Source organism: Rhinolophus sinicus, chromosome 11 (genome assembly GCF_057876585.1).
Source record: "Rhinolophus sinicus isolate RSI-liver-muscle chromosome 11, RSI-T2T, whole genome shotgun sequence".
Classification (NCBI taxonomy): Eukaryota; Metazoa; Chordata; class Mammalia; order Chiroptera; family Rhinolophidae; genus Rhinolophus; species Rhinolophus sinicus.
This window is the reverse complement of record NC_142511.1, coordinates 12,989,001-13,010,456: the sequence shown is the minus strand read 5'-3', so window position 1 is coordinate 13,010,456 and position 21,456 is coordinate 12,989,001. Positions and strand designations below refer to the sequence as shown.

General features: G+C 43.0%; 1 long non-coding RNA gene across 1 annotated transcript; it reads right to left on the bottom strand.

Annotated features, from left to right (window-relative positions):
- Positions 1–5,545: 5,545 nt before the first annotated feature.
- On the bottom strand, positions 5,546–11,437 carry LOC141569322 (uncharacterized). Its single transcript, XR_012492838.2, has 2 exons — positions 11,373–11,437; positions 5,546–7,802 (listed from the first exon to the last, which is right to left on the bottom strand). It is a non-coding gene; the product is annotated as an uncharacterized LOC141569322 (long non-coding RNA).
- Positions 11,438–21,456: the final 10,019 nt, after the last annotated feature.

Here is a 21,456-nt window from a genome sequence, read left to right as displayed (position 1 = left end):
TGTGCTTCTCTCTGGCTTATGGCGAAATCGTGATTTATTTGTTTACTGATAGCATGTAAGATTAACTGGAAATCTGGTAACATACCACTGGCTTGTTTATGAAAGTACCTTAGTGACTTTCAGTTTTGACATTCCCATTTCCTAGGAGTCATAGGAAGGGAAGAAAGCAAGCAAGAAATCAAAACTGCGTGTAGTCTTTTTTTCCTGATGTCTAATTCGAATGTAACAAAACGTTCCTGATAAAATCAGGCCTCTCTTTTCCCCTCACTCCATGTCTCCATGTCCAGAGGACGATGTTAATTAGTTCAGGACCTGAGTTGAACGTGACATCTTAATTTGATCAAGTCATTTGGAATCTGCTGACCGCCAAAATTCCAGTGATGATTTGGCATGTATTAAAAAGCCACTAAATAAGGAAATAATTTCATCTACTTCTTAACCTCCCCTTTTGCTTAACTGGCTACTCAACTAGTGGTTTGCTTATCTGCTTCATTCTAAGACCAGTGGGAGAGCCACACCTTAACCCCACCCCTCTCAGATCTTGCATTCCCTTCTCTAGTTTATTTTACATTTAAACAGACTTCAATGAATCCCTCTCTACATCCCTGAAAGAATTCGTGTTTTTAACTAGATACCAAATGATGAAACTTAATGTCACCAGCTTTTTTTTTTAATGTTAACTGCTCATTCCTTATTGTAGTTTGATATTGTTATTCAACTACTGTAAATAAACGCTAATTAAGAAAATGTCAGTTGACTTTCAAAGCAGCTGCAGATGGCTTTTACTTTTCAAAGAACAGTTTCATCATTATCAGCAACAGATGAAGAACCACCATATCTGACAACATGGGTGATCCATTATGGCTCCAACATATGCATTTTAAATTAGGCTCAATCCAATGTCTACTGAATGATATATGTTAATTGATTTAATAATGCCTAATGGGATTTTAATAAATAGGCCTCATTGGATGAATTCTAAATATAGTTAAAAAATATTTTTTAAAGGAGTCATAAGAGAAAAGAAAGGATAGCAATAGGTATATGAACAGATTTTCATAGGATTTTCTCATGTTTTCCTGATTTTGAGGCATTTTATGATGGAAACATAGGCTCAAAAAGGAAAGGACCAAGAAATTATTGGGCACAAATAAATGTTTATGAATAAAGAAGGAAACTTCATCTTGAACAACAGGAAGAACCTTAGTAAATTAGAGAAATTTAGAAATTAGCAGAGATTAACTTGAAGCTTGAAAACACACATTAAGGAAACATGTCTTCACAGACATTAGACAAGAAACCCACACCTCAGGAAATATGTGACAGTCACATTCTTTTACTTGAAGGTCTGGGTATATTCAGAAGCATGAACTAGGTAGGCTTAACCTTAAAATAATGAAGCGATGAGACATTTAAGTGGCATTAGAAGAAGATTCTCACATGTGTGAGAAGGGATTGAGAGACAAATTTTCTTGTACCTGACAAAAGAAGAAAGATGGAAGCAGAGAGATAAAAATTTCATGTTTCTATTATAGGAAGCTTGTCCTACTCCTGATTATAATGACATTATTTCACAGCAGACTGAGTCTCCTGTTGAAAACACAGAAAATTCAAAAAGAAAACACAAAATACACATTTTTATAAGATATCAAAGAACAGCCAAAGTATCCAGGACGTGAGGGGTCAAGATCCCAGAAGAAATAAACTCCATTAAGGTGAGTCCAATATTCTCTGTGCCAATTCAGGGAATTTGCCAATTTGGGGCATGAAAGGAAAAGCTAAGAATTGTGCAGAAGGTGGATGCTAAGAGGCAGAGAACCCACCAGAGCTTTGAGCAGTCTCACACAGCTAGGGAGACACAAATTGGAGTTCAGGAGTGCCCATGGAGATAAAACTTGAGGGGAAGAGAGAAGAGAGGTATGGAGGATAGTCTGGTTTTCATCTAGAGTCATTTGTTAAACTCTTAAGGTATACAGACAGGAGGCTAAAAGTCAAGCAGAAAGCAGGTGAAAAGCCAAAAGGAGTGTGGGGCGGTCTCATGAGGGTGAAGAGATAAAAACTGGAGCTCAGGATCTGCAAAGGAGGAGCTCTAATAGATCCCTTAGGCTCTCAGTTGACATGGCAGAGGTGTACAAAGCCTTACCAAGATTACAAGTCTCCTGAATCAGCCCAGTCTCTGGTTTACTGTAGCGGTACGTCAGTGGATAGGATAAATTTCTTCTGGAGAAAGACGACATCATACTGAACAGCTACAATTTTTCGTAGACAATATCGGGTAGTCAACAAAGTATTACTCAACATACCAAGAATTTAAAACAAAAACTTACAATAGAAACAGACCCACAGTTATCCTAGCTATTAAAAGTCTGAGGCATGGATTTTTTTCAAAAACGGATTAATATATTCAAGAAAAATAGATGTCAAGAGGGAGAATTTCACCAGAGAACTGAAGTCTACAAAAGCATAAAATGGAACTTGTATAACTGAAGAATGTAATATCTGAAAATAGGATCTCAATAGAGAGGTTAACTGCATATTGGACATAACAAAAAAGAGGCCTTGTTGACTAGATGATAAGTCAGTTGAAATAATTGCCCCCAGACTGAAGTACAGGGGACAAAAGGATGAAGAATGCAGACAGTCACGTAAGAGATACATGGGACATGGAGAAAAGATCCAACATACATTTAATTGGAGCCACAGAAGGGGTGAAGAGAGATGATATAGAGCAGAAGCACTATTTGAAAAGATAATCGCTGAGATTTTTTTTCCAAAACTGATGAAAGCTATCAACGTGCTGCAAATGTCAAGCGGAATAATTACAAAGGAAACCACAGTAGGCTCATGATTGTAAAATTTCTGCAAACCTAAATCTCCAAAGCATCCAGAGAAAATAGACACATTGCTTTAAAAGGAGCATCAATCAGACTGATAGCTATTTTCTCAAAAGAGGAACAAAAGCCAGAAGGCAATGCAATGATAAGTTTGCAATGCCAAAAGAAAGAAAAACCCCAATCAAAAACACCAACGTGGAATTGTTTATGCAGTGAAAATATCCTTCAAATACGAAAGTGAAATCAACATTTTTCTAGACAAACAAAAACAGAGAATTCATCACCAGGAAATCCGCATCAAGAGAAATGCTAAAGGGAACTGTTCAGACTGGAGGAGCATTATCCCAGACATCCAAGAAGGAATGCAGAGAAATAGAAAGAGTAGATGGTAAATGTAATGTATATTGATGGTCTTGTGGGGATAAAAATATAGAGAGAATGAAAATTCATGAAGACCATAACACAAATTAGGATGGGGTGCCAATTGCACTCTAATCTATTACAGGAAGCCATAAAAAACAACCAATTGAATTGGTTAAGTCTTCAGAGTCCTTCTGAAGGTATCTGCGCAGAGCTCAGTCCCAGTGAAGTTAGTTACACAAAGTGTTAGGGGACCTTGGGAACTAAAAAGAGCATCAGAGTAAGGATAGTGTCCAGAGCTGTTTGAGGAACATGATTACGTAGCCCTCTCTCTGATCTGTAAAACTAGTGGAACTAATATTATTCTCATGTATTGATTTTTAAATAATTTTAGATAAAGAAATATTGTTATGAACACTTCTTTCCCAATTTTCTCCCCCTCTAGTCTCAATGTTGTTCATGCTTGGTTATTACACACAAGGGCCCTTTGAGCCACAGCAGGCTTTCTTTTTTTCATTTCGTTATCTAGAACAAACTGAAATGAAAGGTAAGAAGAACTTGAATTCCACTGTAGCAGATCAAGTGGATTTGGCCCGAAGACCAAAATGACTCGATAGGAGGACACAGACAGCAATGTCCTGGTGGCCTGATGGGGAGTTTGTTAGGAGACAGAATGTGGCTCCAAAAGTGGATTGAAAATTATCAGTTTAATGCAGCGAAGAGAAGGAGGTAAGTTTTGCTCTCTCTCTTAGCAATGTAAACACGTATTACCACAGAGTTGGCCATGTATTGAAAAGTCTGGGGGATTTTAGGTCCAAAGATATAAACTTATTTTTTGGGTCACTTGCTAATAGTGGGACATTGGACACCTCTTTTCCATTGGGGCTACTAATACCGTATTCTCTCTTCTGATGTGTCTCATCTGCTATTAAAAACTTCTGCTCCAGATCCATCCATGTTGTCGCAAATGACACTATTACATCTTTCCTTGTGGCAGAGTAGTATTCCATTGTGTATATATACCACATCTTCTTTATCCAACCATCTATCGAAGGACATTTTGGTGGTTTCCATGTCTTGGCCACCGTAAATAAAGCTGCAATGAACATCGGAGCACATATATCTTTACGGATAAATGTTTACAGATTTTTGGGGTATTACAGAATTGTACATCTGAAACCTGTGCAACTTTACTAACCATTGTCACCCCAATAAACTTGAATTTAAAAAAAAAAAAAACTTCTACTAAGTTTTTAATTTTGGGTTGTTTCATTTTCCCTTTTGAGAAGTCCTGTTGGTTCTTTAAAGAAAAACAACAGCGATGCTGTCATTTTTGTGGTTGTCGGCCAACAAGCCTGCCCTTTTGCCCCTTTAAAAATAGTAACATCTAACTCTATCACCTGTAGCTGATCATTCTAACAGCTAATGTATTTGCAAATCGGTTTTAGTTGACATCATGGTGCTTTGTTTAATTGTGTGCTTAATTTTCTTGACTATATTCCAGGTCCCTGTGCTTGGGAAATCATTTGTAGGAGGAATTTGAGGCCCAGGATGAATCATGTGTACCTCTCTCCAGAGAGGAGTTATGTTTGCTTCTGAAAGACGTCTAGAAGGACCAACGCCTTAAACAAAGTTCAAGGTTTGAGGGTCCTTGCTCCTCCTGGGGATATGAAATCCACCTGCTCATTCGCAGGAAGGCTGCTTCCCTTCTGGCTCTCTTTGACCCCAAGGGTTATTCTTTCGAGGTTCAAGTTTATTGTGGGGATGATTCTGTCGTAGTCTTTCTGGCTTATACGGGCCCTAGACTTTGATTTCTGTTCTGACCACTATGAAATCATCAAAATGAAAGTTCCGTTTTGCCAGGATCAGCAAACATTATCACGGTAAAAGTTGCTTCTGTGCTTAATGTTTTCCCTACATTTAGGTCTGGTGGTTTCTTTCTACCTTGTTAGCTCTGGAGTACTTTTAGACAGATGCTTTTTGTATTACAGCCAGCATTTTCAGTTGCTTTCAGTAAGATGGTTGGACTGGATAACTTACCTGCTATTCCTGAAATCTGAGATCATAAATAATATGCATTACGGTATCGTCTCACAGAATTTGTAGTTCAAGTAGATAATAAATACTTTGTAAGCAGAAAATAATTGTTAAATTGCCAGTTATTGTTAGAATATAAACGAAAAAAACCCAGTTTTTGTGCTTGCTGCCATGAGGGGATGTATCATCCCTCAAAATGACTTTTGTTTTGCAAGCTCCCATTCACTGTTTAGCCAAACAAGAAAATTTATTAGGGCTTTACTACAAAGCAGGGGTCGGCTGGAGATAACCTATGAGCCAAATCTGTTCTGAACTCTGTTTTTATAAATAAAGTTTTATTGGAACACAGACACACTCATTCGTTTACGTATTGGCTATGGCTGCTTTTGTGATGCAAGGACAGAGCTGAATAGTTGAAACAGAGCCTGCATGGCCCACAAAACATACAATATTTACTCTCTGGCCCTCTATAGAAAAAGATTGCCAACCCCTGCTATGAAGTATTATTCCGCAGAGATTTTGCCTGACCTGTTTATGTGTTGGGAGCAAGTTAATGCTACCCACTTATTTTCTGCATTATTTTCATGCAATTTTAAGTACTGAAAGCTTGGACTCAGTCTGATAGATTCTTTAGTCATGCTGAGAAATTTAAACAGGAAATAGCACTGAAGAGCAAAGTAAGAATATCTTCAAGTAGTAACATGGTAATTATATCATTACTCTTAAATAGCTCAGACAAGCTTTTCTTTTTCCCACACAGATATTAGTTCACTTTTAGTTTCTGCTTTTATAGAGAATGCATTTTCCTCTTCATTTATAAAGTCAAACTCTTTGTGTTTCATTAACATGTACTTCTTGGGGCTGTGTAGAGTAGAGAAGGCTTAGAGGAAACGGAAAGTCACAAGCAGCAAGGAGAGACGAAGCCAGGCACCGGTGATTTGTGATAGAGAGGATTTTGGCAGATATACAACTCTCTCCATCTACACTAGACTTGCAGGGTTTGTGGGGTAGGGTGAGGCTACTGTACATCAAAGAACAATATGCTTTCTGAGACAATTCGTGCTTCTCGGCAGTAATGATAGAGCCCTAAGCATAAAAATCAAAGAAAAAAAACTGAAAGAGGAAGTTATGTTCAAAGCCCAGACCTGCCTTCCTTTCCTCAGTACCAGCTCTAACGAACAGATCCCCTGATTCTGTGTATGTCAATTAAGCTACTGCTCTGGCTCCCAGTTCTGTGCAGGCTTTCTATACATAGCCCGTGGTGATGCCATTCTTACCATCGTCGTTAAGATGCATCAGTGTTTCTAAGCAGAATTTTGGTTTCACAGTGAATGCCACTGAGTCAAGAAGATGACCGGGTTGAAAGGCAGCTTTCTGAGATGACTCAGGAGCCGTGAAAAACGCACTAGTCCCAGGCGTTTGGGTGAAAGTGTTTGTGTTGCCAGATGATAAACAAGGAATACAATCATTTCCTCTGACCAAGAGTCCTGCTGGGCAAATGCCTTCCAAGACGTGGACAATAGGCCCTGGATCCAGGAGTGGAGAATAAAGAGAGCATTCTTTACAGAGAATCAGCTGCCTTACATGCATGCCACTTTGTTTATTAATCCATCTAAAATGTCTTGGGGATTTTGAGCTGGCACTTTGCCCACTGATGAGTCCGTAGCTCTGTGACAATTAACTGTAATGACTTTGAGACAGACCCCTCTAAATCACCGCTGGATCCTGGGCTGCCAAAAGCCGTCTGCACCTGGGTGGCTGGCTAACAGCACCCCCTTTTTGTTCTGTTTTTCATGTGGACTCCACTGTCCTCTGTCTCCTCTGGAGAGCCAAGACAACTGTAAATCTCCGTCTGTGATGTGACGTGGTAGGGAAGGAGAAGCTGCAGCCACGGAAGGGGAGGGGGTCTGTGGGAAAAGCCAAGGGGCTCTCTTCTCTAAGACCAGGACACAAAAAGCCCCTGTGTTCCCGGCCACCTGGGCTCACCAGGCTCGTTATGTGAGAAGGCGAGAGTTGACCAGGCAGTCAGAGGACCCGGGAGTGTCAGAGAAGGGAGTTCCTATGTGGCCAGTTCCTGGCCTGGTGGGAACGGTGTGAGGCCGCTGGTAATTTTCCGGGCGCTCAGCGTGCTCTGTGGCGTCACTCAAACAAGCAAGTGGCCATGTGGCTGGGGAGCCAGATGGGCTCTATTCTAGGCAAAGGCAGAAAAGAGCCAACAGAGACTGGATTTGCTTAGCTCTTCAGACTTGCTGCTGGCCCTCTGTCTTCCAACGCTAAATTTACCTTTCAGGGGTCCCCAAAGGAAGGGCACATCCCAGCTGGGTCCCCTGGAAGCTGTAGATTTGCTGATTTGCACCCTTCTTGTGCATATTTTTCTGTGGGCTGGGAAAACAGATGGCTCCATCCAAGTTGCTGAAAGCCCAGCTGGTTATTGCTGCCTAGAATGACCTGAGTTTGGGGATCCGAGCTTTCCCTGCCAGCGCCTCGGGCAAGTTGGGAAATATGTCTGCCTTTGAATTTAAGCACAGACGGCTGAGGTCAGAATCACTGCCTCCCACCTTGTCCTGTGCGCTGTGGGGAGTATAGGAATGGTGACAGTAAGCAGAGCACATCACACCAGCACCCCTGGCTCCTTTACATCCCACTTTTGAATCAGGCGAGTTAAATATTCATTTTAATAAAACAAGCCAACTACAATCATCCTCCTTTCTCTCCTGCTTTCTAAACCAAACCCGCACTACCCCTCCCCCCATTCTAGGTAATGATGAAATAGACTTTCATAAAAGAAATTCAGGAATCATTTCAACCCAATGTTTACTGAGCACTTGTTTTATCTCATACATTATGCTAGGTGCTAGAAACATAAAACTTAATAACACATGGCCTGTATGATCAGAGAACTCACAGTCTAGCCGGGAGAGCTATGTGTACAAAAAAGCTATTAAAAAAAATAGACATAAGTGCTATATTAGAGGTAGGTACAGAGTGGCATGGAAACAGAAAGAGGGACAGATTTTTTTTTTTTTTCCTTGGGAACAGCAGAGCCCAGTTCTGGAGTGGTGATACTAGAGGGAATGGAAGACTTCACCTGGGGCAGAGGTGAGAAGGACAGTCACGGCTGTGAAACGTGGACGCCTGCATAGGACACTAATGGCTGTTACACACTCTCTTCCTACCCTTCATTTATTCCGGTGTCTACCTCTGCTGACATGATTCGAGGGAAGTCCTCCCCATTCATGGCTCTAGGGAAAGACCCCAGGGAGTCTACGATACTCATGACGCCACATCCCTGTGAAGGTTGGATTTAGAAAGGGGTATGTTACCAAAGTCTGGCCAAGGAGATGTGAAGTGTCCCGTGGGTATCTAGGAAAGCTTTCTCCCTCCCAAGAAAATAACACATGAAGAGCTAGTTCCCCTTTCTTTTCACAAACGTTGCCCTGTCTGCTCTAAGCAAAGGGAGGGTGTTCACAGGTGAGCGATATAGTTTGATTATGGGGTTCAAGTGTAGCCAGGGCAGGAAGCATCACTGAGAGGTAGCTAGAAGTATCTGCTGAAGGGCCTTGGATGCATCAGGGGTGCTGCTTCCCAAACTAGGTGATGGGGTCATTTCTGTAGTACGGCCACGCCATTGACGACAAAGCATCTTGACTCAAGGTGACCTCGTGCTGGGGTATAGAAAATGGTGTAGCCAGGTGAAGTGGTGCAGCTCTCAAAATGGAGGTGGATCCTTTCTAGCTAAGATTCTGCCAAAACGACGCCTTCTGTGGAGACCCCGAAGCTGCACACTAGCCTTTCGGCCACCTTCGTTGTAATAATGTGTAAGGTGCTTATACATATATAATAGTATCACAAACACGGCAAGTGTTTATGTTAGCTCCCAGAATTATCACAGATAGCAGAGGATATTGTCTGGATGCCAAAAACAGCAGAATAATCTATAAAAATGATCTAGGGAATCTGTCTCCTCTTCTTTGCCAGTTGGGAGGCTGGTTTGCCTCATTATACTGTTATTTCATCTATAACACTTATCTTATACGTTCTCTCTTGTACTGTTGGGCCCATTGGAGCGGTAATGCTGGCCAAGCCCTGGCTGCAGGCTGCATTTGGCCTTACTGGTCCAAATCCTCAAATTTAGGATCCCATGAGTGCAAACCTCTTGGCTATGTTTCTGGGCCTCTCTGCTTTCAGTTAGACAGGAAACCGGGGCCGGGCAAACCTCCAAGGTTTCAGATGGGCCTTCTGTTCAGATAAGCTTCCAAGGATGTTTCTGCTTGGGGAACAGCGGCAGCTCAAGTTCTTTCCTGGATTTGAACTTGTGCCTTTATGACATACCAACAGATTTAGAACTGACGTTATAATTGGAGCGAAAATGCCCACATGTGACTTGAATTAAACAAAGCTCCATGGATCAGAGACGCAAGGCTGACTAATCTCAGGGTGTTAAGCTGAAATTCTCTGAGAGGCACCAAGCAATCTACCCTATGAGAGCTAAGTCTTTGGCCGTGTGTTTATTTTTAACTGAGTTCAGTTTCATGTTGGGATACAAAGCAGTTTCCTTAGCGTCTTAGAGAAGTAGCACCGTAGTGGGAAATTGGGCTTTAGAAATCATTCTGCCCTCAGCTCACATCCCTGCTTCGTTCCTTATTATGTGTGGCCAAGTTATTTAATTTCTCTGATCCTCGATTTCTAGTACCTTTCTGAAAGGATTCTTGTGAGGATCAAATTAGATACGTGCCAAGTAACCAGAACACAATACAATAATCAATAAGTGGTGGGTCTTATTTCTAAATCCCCAAGGAAAGCAGAAGGCTATTGTACAAATTTATTTTACAAGTTCAGAAAAAAAACAATGCGAATAAAAATAATGAAAGCTAGAATTAATTGAGAACTTACTACATGCTAGGCTCTCTTCCACATGTTATGTGTCACAGCTCATGGAAGCTGAAATCCTCATAACACTCTTCATTACCCCTGTGTTATAGATGAGGAAACTTAGGCACTTAGAGAGGTAAACTAACTCCTCTAAGATGGTTGTTCAAACTATGCCTAAGCTGCTATACTCCTTCGATGGGCTAGTTTGCTCAAAAGAACAAACTCTTCCAGACAGTCTCATTATACTTGATTCTTTCTGGATCTCTCATGTTGGTTACCCAGGCTTAAGAATTCCCCAGTGCCCCCTAGAAGCAATATATTAGGGAGAAATTCTTTCAAGTATTGTTAAAACTAATAACAGTATTTCCCAGCTCCATTTGGAAGAATGAAGATAGCCCCGGGGAAACAAAGTTCTTATGTTACCTTTGCAATCAATTCAGCAGGGGAAAACAAACTAACATTCAGAAAAGGGAAAACTATGAACAAATCAACAAAAAGAGAATCTTTGTCAGCATTCAGCGTTTGCCTGTTTTGGAAACAGGGCAGGTACCCTACACAGGCGTGGAGATGTCTTCATTCAGGTTCAGAGTCACTTATATGTGTAAAGTTGAACTATCTCTGAGAATTTGTTCAGCAAGCGATCTTTGAGCACCTACTATGTGCACAACATTGAAGGGTTCAGTGATTGTAGAGAAAGAACATGTGTTTGTGTTTTGGATTTGAACTTGAGGGACTCTAAGATAAAGCACTTCCAGCCAAGTCTCTGAAATTCAAGATTCAAGATGGCTCACTTGCAAGAAGCACCACCACACACCGAGACTCTTTGGGCTGGCACTTTCTGAACCATCTCTTACCTATTCTTTCACCTCTCCTTGCCTTGTTAGCATCCTTCAATTTTGTTTGCATTTATTAATTACCCGAGAAGTGGCTCTCAAAATATAATCCATGGGACTGTGATTGGTAAGACCAGTTCCTTAAAGTTTAAAGAGTTCACGCTTAAAATCAGACAATAACAATACATTTTCTCAACATATGATTGTTCATTTTACGCTAGCCTTTCAAATGTCATGCCATTTGCTCTTTTTAGCATTATTACTCTACCTTTTCCCTCATTTCCTAGTACTCTAACGGTCCTACTTCTCCCTGTCAGAATCCTGTATCTTGTATCAAGGCCCTGATTCTGTGAATATATCCATAAGCCTTAACCAAATTACATTAACATTTTTTTACTACCATTAAAATATTACTCTATTCTCCCCACCAATTTACCTGCGGTGTTGAAACGCTTTTGAGGGAGAACAGTTGTACAGCAGCATCCTTCCCCTTCACATCGGTCTGAGGGTGGAAACCACGAAGAACCACTTGTCCAACACCCTCCTGCCAGGATTATCTTTAGTAACCGTAATCAAATGAGCCTCTAAAATGCTCCTGGACAACTGTGATGCAATTATCGCTAATCGAGTTGTTCTAGTTGATATCTGGGCATGGCTGGCTTTGTTTATGGCTCCGATGAGCACATTTTAATGACCCAAAGAAAACGAACACAAGTTGCCACTTGCAGTACATATGAATTCGGAATACATAAATGCAAATGCAGTTGTTAGTGAAAATGAGCTGCTTTTGATTTTAGCCTCTCTGATTTACTTTCCTTTTGTGGGCACTGTTGCCAAAGGTTGAAAAGAACCATTGCTGCTGGAGATGGTGGCCACCTCTCACCTCCAATCATTTCAACTCTGGAAGGTGTACGTGCACCCTGGTTAGGGCTCCAGACATGCAGTTCTGTAAATGGAAGCACATCCTGTACTAGCCAGGAAACACCAGAGGAGATCTGCTTTCTCAATAACATGTCATTTGCTTCTATGACAACACTGGAAACATGCAAATATTATACATTTACCAAAATCCCACACATTAAAGAGCAAACTCCTGGCGGTGTGAGATGTTCGACAGTTTTCAGTTTCATTTGACATATGTCTTTCAAGTCGGGCATTTCAAGCAAAGAGGAAATTGGTTGCCTTAGGCCAAGTTTTTACTTCTCCAACATCCTAAAAGGAATTATGCCACAGAATTCTGCACAAATTTGCAATCAGATCTTTGCTCACAAACTTTCAATGGCTTCTTTTTGCTTCCATAAAAAGTCCAAACTGCTGAGGCCTCAGCCTGGTAGCAATGAACCTCTCTACCTGGCCATGTTTTCTGCCTCTCCCTCCCTTTCCCAAATACATTATGTTCCAAAAACACAGCACATCACTGACTATTTTTTAAACACATACTGTACTTTCAAATTCCATGCAAGGTGCTCCTCTTAGCACTATTACTGTACTCCACGCTTCCCTTCATCCCCAGTTCTCTGTGAGGTTCTACCCTCTCCCTTTAAAAATCCTGTATCCTGTATCAAGGCCCTCATTCCATGAGTCCTTCCATAAGCCATAGGTCAAAATATATTAAAAATGTTTTCAACTATTAGAATATTACCTGCAGCCTATGTGGTACTGTTATTATCTGCTTACAGTTTATTCACTTTCAAGTTCCAGCAGCTCTCCCCCACTGCAAGGCTGGCACGTGGTATATACTCATTCAATGCGCCCATGTGTGCTGAATTGAATCAAAATAATGGTTACAGTTACTATTACTATTATTACTATTATCACCACTATTGCCATCATCAAAATAATTGGTCTAAGAAGTATCTTAATATAAAAAATAATCATATACGTGATCCTTCTACATTGACCAATTTTATTTTCCCTACGTCAACTCAGAGCTTATTTCTTGGTGTTTTATGCCCCTTCAGTCTGACCTCTCACAACACTCCTATGGGTCACAGTACATAAGGTTATGTTTTCCTTCTTAAGAGACGATAAACACCAACAAATCTGCCAGATCCACGGCGATAGGCAAAGTGAAGAATGCAAAAGAAATAGTATAATTGTCTCAGAAGCTTACAATCAAGTTGGGGAAAAGATATGAAAACACCTATAATATTTAGGGAACACTAAGCAGTCATGGCATCAACTCATAATGTAAAAGGAAACCAGGGAAAGAGGAGATGAGGGGGGCTGGTGGGAGGGATTGGGGCGAGCCTTGAGGATAGCAAGGATAATGGGCACAGCGTGGGGGTGAGGCCACTGTCTGCGGAGGAGGGGACTGAACATGGCCGCACAGCAGGCATATCTGAGCCAGCGTGGGGGACGGCTGTGCGCACGCTGATGGGGTGAGCAGGGAAGCGATCCGTTGAACTGGACTGGACAATCGGTCTTGGGTGGGTGGAGTAGGGAGAGCAGCAAATAGATCTAGGATAGGTGGTCGGCAGGAGGTCAGACAATGAACCAAAGACGTATTTCAGGAAAAAATAAACACGGAGAGGGAGCCATTATAGATTCTTGAGCAAATGCAAGGCAAAAAAGCAAGCCTTTCTCTTTATAAAGATTACTGTGGAAACTGATTGCAAAACTGGTTGGAGGCAAGAGAGTCTACCAATTGGGGAGCACGTGCCTTGTAAGAGGGAGGGCAGGCGGTCAAGGGCTGGGACAGCGGGGGACGCATGGAGAGCTAAGAGCCACCACCAGGCAGGCGGAACGATGGAAGGAAGAACTCCTATAGGAAGAGGGGGGAGTCAAAGAGGAACCACCATTCCATTCCAGCCTGGGAACGTCTGTAGCAAAGAATAGTGGCTTACTTTTTTCTTTAGGAGACCAGGAGAAAATGTTTTTTCTCTCAGAAATATTTTTGGATGATGGTCTGACAATTAGATATCGAGTGTATAGACTGATCAAAAACTTTGCAAGGCTCTGTAATCTGCTAAGGGCTGTGAATTCAGACGTGAATACGCACAATTTCTGTCCTCAAGGGTTCAAACACAGGGGTAGGTGTGCTCGCGGGGAAAAGCAGAAGATATTATCAGGACGCTAAAGGTCTAAGGAAGGCTTTCCGAAGGAGGTGCCTGGAAGAATGATCTGGAGATGGAGAGGGCGGCGGTGAATAAAGCCTTTCAGGTAGAAACAGAAGCTTGAACAAAGATAAATAGGGCCGAGGAAGGGGGTTCTACATGAGCACTGGTGATTGGCATAACAGGTTTTGCAATCTGTATGCCAGCACCATGCTTTGATAGACTGCACTCCTGCCCCATCCATCATCCAGCACCTACAGGAGAACTGCAAAGGAATATTAAATAACACCACCACCAACGAAAACCCAGGTTTCAGTGGACTCAAAGAATCCAGATCTGAAATTTGCTATAAACATTGAAAACGACTGCTACCTATCTCTTCTGCAATTGAGCTCCTTATACCATTTGATGAGGCATACACAGACAAGGTGGAAACATCCTGCAGTGTGAGCGCTTTGTTTGTCTGACAGATGAGGTAGGGCAGGAGAACTATAGATGGAAAATAAAATTCTGGAAAACTGTATTACAGCCAGTTGCCCCTGTGGCTATGAAGGATTGACTTACCAACATTCTAAGTTCTAAATAAATTACCCGAAAACCATCTAAGCAACTAGTGAGCTGAAATTTTCAGGGGCAAGATCTAGGATCGCCGATCAGTTATTGAAAACATACTGAGCTCCTACTAAATGCCAGGCACTATTTTGACAAACCCACACTGGTTGGGAGAAACAGCAATAGAATAGGTGGATGTCAAAACAAATTTGCAACGTTTTTTTTTGTTTTTTTTTTTTTTTTTGCAGACTCATTGAAGGCCGACATTCTTCAAGTGCATCAGATAATCAGAGGTGATCAAAGGACATTGCATAAAAGCATGCGTAGCATAGGCACGAACAAGCACAGCAGCTCCACAAGAAGAGAGTTTTTTTTAAAGAAGTGTTACGTATGTTAGGAACCTGGTATTGTAAGCTCGGGATTTTCTCGTCCTTTGTGATTCTTCTGATGTTTTACCTGTGTTCAGTTCATTTACCACTGGAAGCATAGAGTGTAAAGATATTCTGAATCCCAGAGATCCTGATTTGATTCAGCTCAGAAAAAGCCTGGGCAGCAGTATTTCTTGAAATGCTCCCCAGCTGATTGCAAACTTTAGCCAGAGTTGAGAACTGCTTCTGACCAAGAACACTACTAGGAGGAGGACATTCGGACATGGGGTGTTGGCCCCAATGAGCACAGCCATGACCCTGGGCTCCCACACTGGGTGCAACATGACCCTGGGCCTTTGAACCAGGCTGAGTCACTCACACCCTGGGCAGTGAGAAATGGGAGCCATGAGGCTCTAGAATTCTGTTTTCCGACTTTGGTCTCAGATTGGCCCATGTTTCTCCTATTATTGCTCCTAATCCATGGTTCCTCCAGAGAGGAGGTAAAGGATGGAGAGACTGGGGGTAGAACTCTGAGGCCAGTACCTTCAGGGGCATGTCACCTTTTGGGGCTTCTTGGAGACACGTCGATTGCACCCGGCAGGCAGCCTCTGACTCAGAAAGCATCATTAAGGCAAGGGCGAGACTTTTCTGGAGGTGCCCACTCCCCCCATTTTTACATGGATTTTGTGCCGTGGTGACTTGTAGTCAGTGCGTGCAAGTGCAAACAACTGGCATCTCTTTGGGAGCAGACAGGTTATTCCATCTCACCTGACTCACGTGGAAGAAACAAGCAGCTCTCATGACAACATGGAGGGGGCAAGGGCTCCAGTGGGGGAGTCAGTTTATAATTTCTGAAGACATGAGAACGGACATGCCATTTTAAACAAAAACTTTCAAGGTGAGCTCCTTTTATTTCCCCAAATCCTGCTCTGCCTGTGTGGGAAAAGCCTGCCACTGCATTGCTCTTCCTTGAGCACACTCTCTCCCTCTACAGTCTCAGCCTTTATTCTTGTCTTCTGTCTCCCATAAGGAAGACAGATGTGCAACAGATAGGCACGTAATTAAACCGAATGATAAATTTCCTGCCTTGCTTCCTCTCCTGCTGGACTATAAAAATACTGTGAGACCTGGGAGGACCCATTGTCCTCATTTTACAGAAGAGGAAACGGAGCTCCTAAGAGTTGAAGTGACTCGTCTGAGGTCGCACGGCTAGTTGGTGCCAGACCAGTGTCCTTTAACCTTCCCGGGCAGGTATTATTTTCCAACCTTTCAGTCATCCTGACAAATTTCCTCTGAAGCCCGTCCAAATCCGCCTGCCCTTCTCAGTTGAAGCTCCTGGAATTGGACACATGACCCCAGAGGGGTCTGATTTTATCTGAGTATAAGCAGAAGATTGCTTCAGTGTCCCTACATTCTAGGGATGCGTTCCAACACCGCGCCTGCTCCAGGGGTTTCTTTCTGCCGATGACCCTCTGGTCTATTTCTGACATGCTTGAACACATTCTCCCAGCTCATGTGTCTTGGGTCTGGTTTTCTTCCCCAAGTATAATGATGCCCCTATTGAGTCACAGCCTGCAAATGGCAAAACTTCAGATGTTCAAAGCATCTTTCTTTCTGGAAACACAAAGCACCTTTCTAAGGCTACCAGTTTCCTTAATGCTTTTTGGAAGGCGTTGGGGGGGGGGGGGGGGCTAGGTTGCCAAATTCAAACTTGGTGGACATATAGACTAAAGCCCCAAGTTTAACTGATTTAGCCTGAATCACCGTGAAGATGGATGAAGATTATTCTGGAAGGCAGACAGATGACTTTATCCAGAGTCAGCACTGGGCCAATAAGTTCATACTTAGGGCACCCTCCCCACTGCCCCATCCTGCCCAATCAACTGCCAGCAAATGTCTCTTCCTTTACTATTGTAGCAGTGCCACCATATTCAATATTCACACGCTTTTAACACCATGGCGGATCTAATACAAAGCAAATCAAAGATGTTTAATCTTTGCTCTTGGAGGAGTTCACAGTTCAACAATTTTTAAATCATTGGGGGATAAATTTATTTTCTAGATCTCACCAAGCTACATTCCTATAAATAGGGATCATAGGCCCTTTCGGGTGGGGTCAGGATGAATGGCCACCTCCACTGTGCTCTCTGGGCATTTTATTTCCTGACACCACACATACCCCATTGTCTTGTACTTACTTAGCTGTCTCCCCTGCTGCCCTCCTCTTCCCCACCACAGGCTCCAGGCCAGGAGCCCTACCGCCTGCAGGCCTTACATGCAGGGATGGGTCATCCATGTCTGTGGAATGGATGTATGCCCCACCGCTGGTTGTCACGACTCTGCTTTCCTGGATGTGTCCCAGGACAAGAGAATGGCAGCACTTTCTGTGAGGAGCTGGTGGGTTCTGCTGAAGGGTCTGGATTCTGGATTCTGCTTCATCCTCAAGCCCATGAATCAGTGGTCGGCTCTTTCAGGGAGCAGCCACCTCCAACATTCAGGGCCTGTCCCCGCTGCTCATGGCAGAGGGTCTCGGGGTGGCATGTAAAGCAATTGTGAGCACAGAGTGGAGTGGGGAGGAAGCTGACTCCAAGAACTGGATGATTTCGGCCCCCAGAAAACTGCCCTGGAGAAAGGACATCTTCAGTCAGTGCTTATTGGTCAATGACGTCCTCATTCCCCCGCTCGAAGCACTCGCAGGAAGGCTGCTGTCTGCTGCAGTTTCTCTTGCCTCCCAAAGTCTGACACCAGACCACTGAGGACGCAGCATGGTACACACTGAGCTCCCTTGAGATGGTGCTCAGAGCAAGAATTTGGGAAAACAAAATATTTCCTTAATCCCTGGGGTGAAGCTCCTGACTGGAAGCAGCTGAGGTGACAGCTCAGCAGGGGGCCTGTGATTTCCCCAGCCTTCTGCCCCTCCCTTCTGGCAGGGATATAAGTAAAGCCAGGGGCCAGCCCTCTGCACTTCTTCCTCGAAGGGACTGGTGGCTATTCTTGTTGGCCAAAGCCACGACCCAGTGCTCAGAACTGCCGTGAATTCACGTGTGAGAAGATCATGTCGCTACAATAATCCTAGGATTAGCTCCACTCATCGGGCAGTGGTTCTGCGCCAGGCTCAGCGCATGGGTTCCCTTATTTCACACAACCCTACGAAGCAATCACTCTGATGTCTGAGTTACAGAGGAGCAGGGCCCATGGATTTCTCCGTGTCCCACACAGGTTAGTGCTTTGTAGAATCAGAAATTCGCACCCAGCATAGAGCAGGTGCCCACAGAGCGTCCTGTTCCCATTTCATAGCACTGCCTCTCCGACGCTTGGTCAGGGAGCCTTGGGAGATCCGGCCCAAGGAGTCACCAAGGCAGCAGGATGGAGAGGGAGCAGGGTCAAGAGTTCACATGGAGAAACCTGGAAAGGTCACATGAATGCTTTATCCAACAGAGGCTCCAAACACGGCGGCGCGCTCCTGATTAAGCTTCTGAAACAAAACATTTCTTTCGGGAGACCCAGGGATGGGGTGCACGGCCCTCACAGGCTCTCCAGGAATCTCTTCTCTCCTTCTCTCTCTCTCTCTCTCTCTCTCTCTCTCTCTCTTTCACACACACACACACACACACACCGTTCACTGACATCAAAGGCACAGACAGCCTTCTTTCTGTTCCCTTCTATTTTCTGGATTTCCAACAATCTGCAATGTATCCCAGAGAGAGTTCAACAGACTGAAATTGTAAAACTAAAGTCAGTGGCAAGACCCAGAGCGGAAGCTTCAGAAGAGAAAATCTTTGCTTTTATTACTGGAAAGTACCTCAAGAGCAAAAAAAAAAAAAAAAAAAAAAAAAATTCTTTCTTTTCAAGCCATCTGAACCAAGCCCAGAGCCAGTGAACCGGACAGTACAAAACATCAGATGTGAGAAAGAATATGGCCAACTGTAAAGAGCCACACACCCCAACCTACCCCCTCCACCTTAGAACTGACCACTTCTCCTCGGCCCCCACTGCAGGTTACAGATTTTAAAAAATGATTCTTACAACTCTTTATTGCACATATAAAATTCAATATCATTCTCTCCCCTTTTAGACCATAAGCTACCTAAGGGGTGAGTTTGTACTTTCAATTCCTTCACATGGTGACTACACATAGGTACTCAGTTGTCATTTGCGAAATAAATCCATGACTTTTTTTTGTTTTGAAGGGGGGTGCCTCCAAGTACCAAGCTAAATAGAACATATTGCTTCTTCCTATACCTGAAATCTATATTTCAGTCATCATGAACTTGAACTGTTGTGAACCTAGAAGCTCTTCTTTCAAGGCAGTGATGAAATGAGTCCAGGTTTAGAAGTCAGACAATGCCTGGTTTGGGGTTTGGGTTTTTTTTTGTGTTTTTTTTTTAGCAGAAAGTCCTCTCAAGAGGCTTTATTATTGTTTTTTAATGACATATATCCACATTGTGACTCACAGCTAAAGAACTTTCAAACAGCAAGTTGTGGCAAAGAGGGGTGGAATAGGCACCCCAGTTTCAGATGCCACATCAGCATCAGAGAGGGGAAGTGACTTGCCCAAAGCCACACAGCTACGGAATAGTCGAGATGCAGAAGATGCATCAGAAGAGGCCTAGCCTGAGAGTCTTCTGACCTGGAATGGTGGTTGTTCTTTGGGGTTTGGGTTTTGGCTCTGCAACTCACTTAAAGGTTACTTGACTTTTCTAATCCTCAGCTTCTCGTTTGTAAAATGGGAATTGTAGGAACCTCAGGGAACCATCTCAAGGTAGAATGTTATTCTCAACACAACCACCATAGTGATTCTTTAAAACTATATGTTAGACCACGTCATGTGCCTGCGCAAATCTTTCTAATGAGGTATCATTTCTTTCTGAGCAAAAGTCAAACTCCTTCCACTGGCCGGCAAGGCCCTACAGGATCTGGCCCCCAGGTACTGCTTTCCTCTGCCCAGACGTGCTGGCCTCCTTGCTGTTCACTGAACAGTACCCTCTGCCTTAGGGCCTTTCCATTGGCTGCTCCCTCTGCATGGAGCCCTCTTGTCTAAGATACCCATGTGGCCACCCTCTTCAGCTGCTTCAAGTGTCACCTGCTCAGTCAGGCCCACCACCACCACCACCACCATCTGATTTAAAATTGCGACCTGAATCTCAATCTTGATTCACTGTACTGTGATCTATGATCTGTCCATGGCACTTAGCCCCTTCTAACATGCTTTCTACATTTTAGCTTTCATAATGCCTGGGTTTACATATCGACCAGGGGAAATATACCTGTAGGAAAAGAAAATTGCATTACCAGTTTAAAGTTCAGCATTCTCAGAAATGGGATTGACGAATTATATGGCATTTCTGTTTTAAAATTTTAGGATTCTCCATATTGTTTTTGATAGTGGCTGCACCATTTCATATTCCCAACAACAATGGACAAAGGTTCCATTTTCTCCACATCGTCATGAACACATCTTTTTTTTTTTTTTTTTTTTTATAATAGCCATCCTGACAGGTGTGAGCATAAAAATGATACTGAAGAACACAAAAGTCAATATTTCCATGCTAGTGGCCGGAAATATCAGACTGTAGATGTTTTCAAGCCAGCAGAAATGTTGACTTTTGGTTGCATCTTTTCTTTTCTTTTTTCTACGTCAGTGTAAAGGGAATTCTTTCAAAGTTAAGTGTGTGCCAGTGCACAAATTCTGCCTGTTGACAGTTAACATAAGTCACTGTAATGACTCATGTCTCTGCCCTTGGAAATGCAGAGAATGCACAGAATGCAACAATCTTGGATAGAACCGACCATCAGGACAAGTTTCCTCTGCCTGTGAAATCCAATGTCCCCTGCAGGGTGGAAATGCACCCGCATGGCCCTCCTTTCTTTAAACCTCCAAGCATTAGGGTATAGCTCTCTCATCTCTTATCATTTTTCCCCCCAAATCAAGCAATCCTGAAATGCCGCAGAGAACAGCTCCAGCAGTTGATGACGGAATTGTCTTTACTGTCAGCTTGGAGTTGTGCCATTCTGTTTTTCTGTAAAATGCTTTTACAGGAAGGCATGCTTATCACGTCACATTAGAAAGTCAAATGGCTCTTTTATAAATTCTATACTTCCTTGATTGGAAATCATGCCCAGATGCCAGCTCTTTTACCACACCAATAATATATCTTCTGCAGAAAATGTAAATTTTCTTAAACTTCCAATATGCCAAACCCTCCCCCCAAATTAGGGTACAGCTGGGGTTGGTGTAGCCATGGTGACAGCCAAGTGTGTTTTGTCAGGGGTGGTTTTCTGGGGACAAAGCTAGGGTGGGATTCATACCCAAGTTTAAGTACAATCAAGTTCAAATGGTAAACAAGTGTAAAAATTAGTCCTATATGTCAGAGGCAAGGCTGCAGTTAGGATCCCACAGCCCGGAGTGGGACTTATGTGTTAGAACAATTACCCAGAGGAGAAAGTGTGTGGCCTGGAGGAATAATTATCTCAAAAACTAGAGAATAATGCAAAAGTTAATGAGTGAATGGGTCAAGCTACCTCAAAGGGCCAGAAGCAGGGC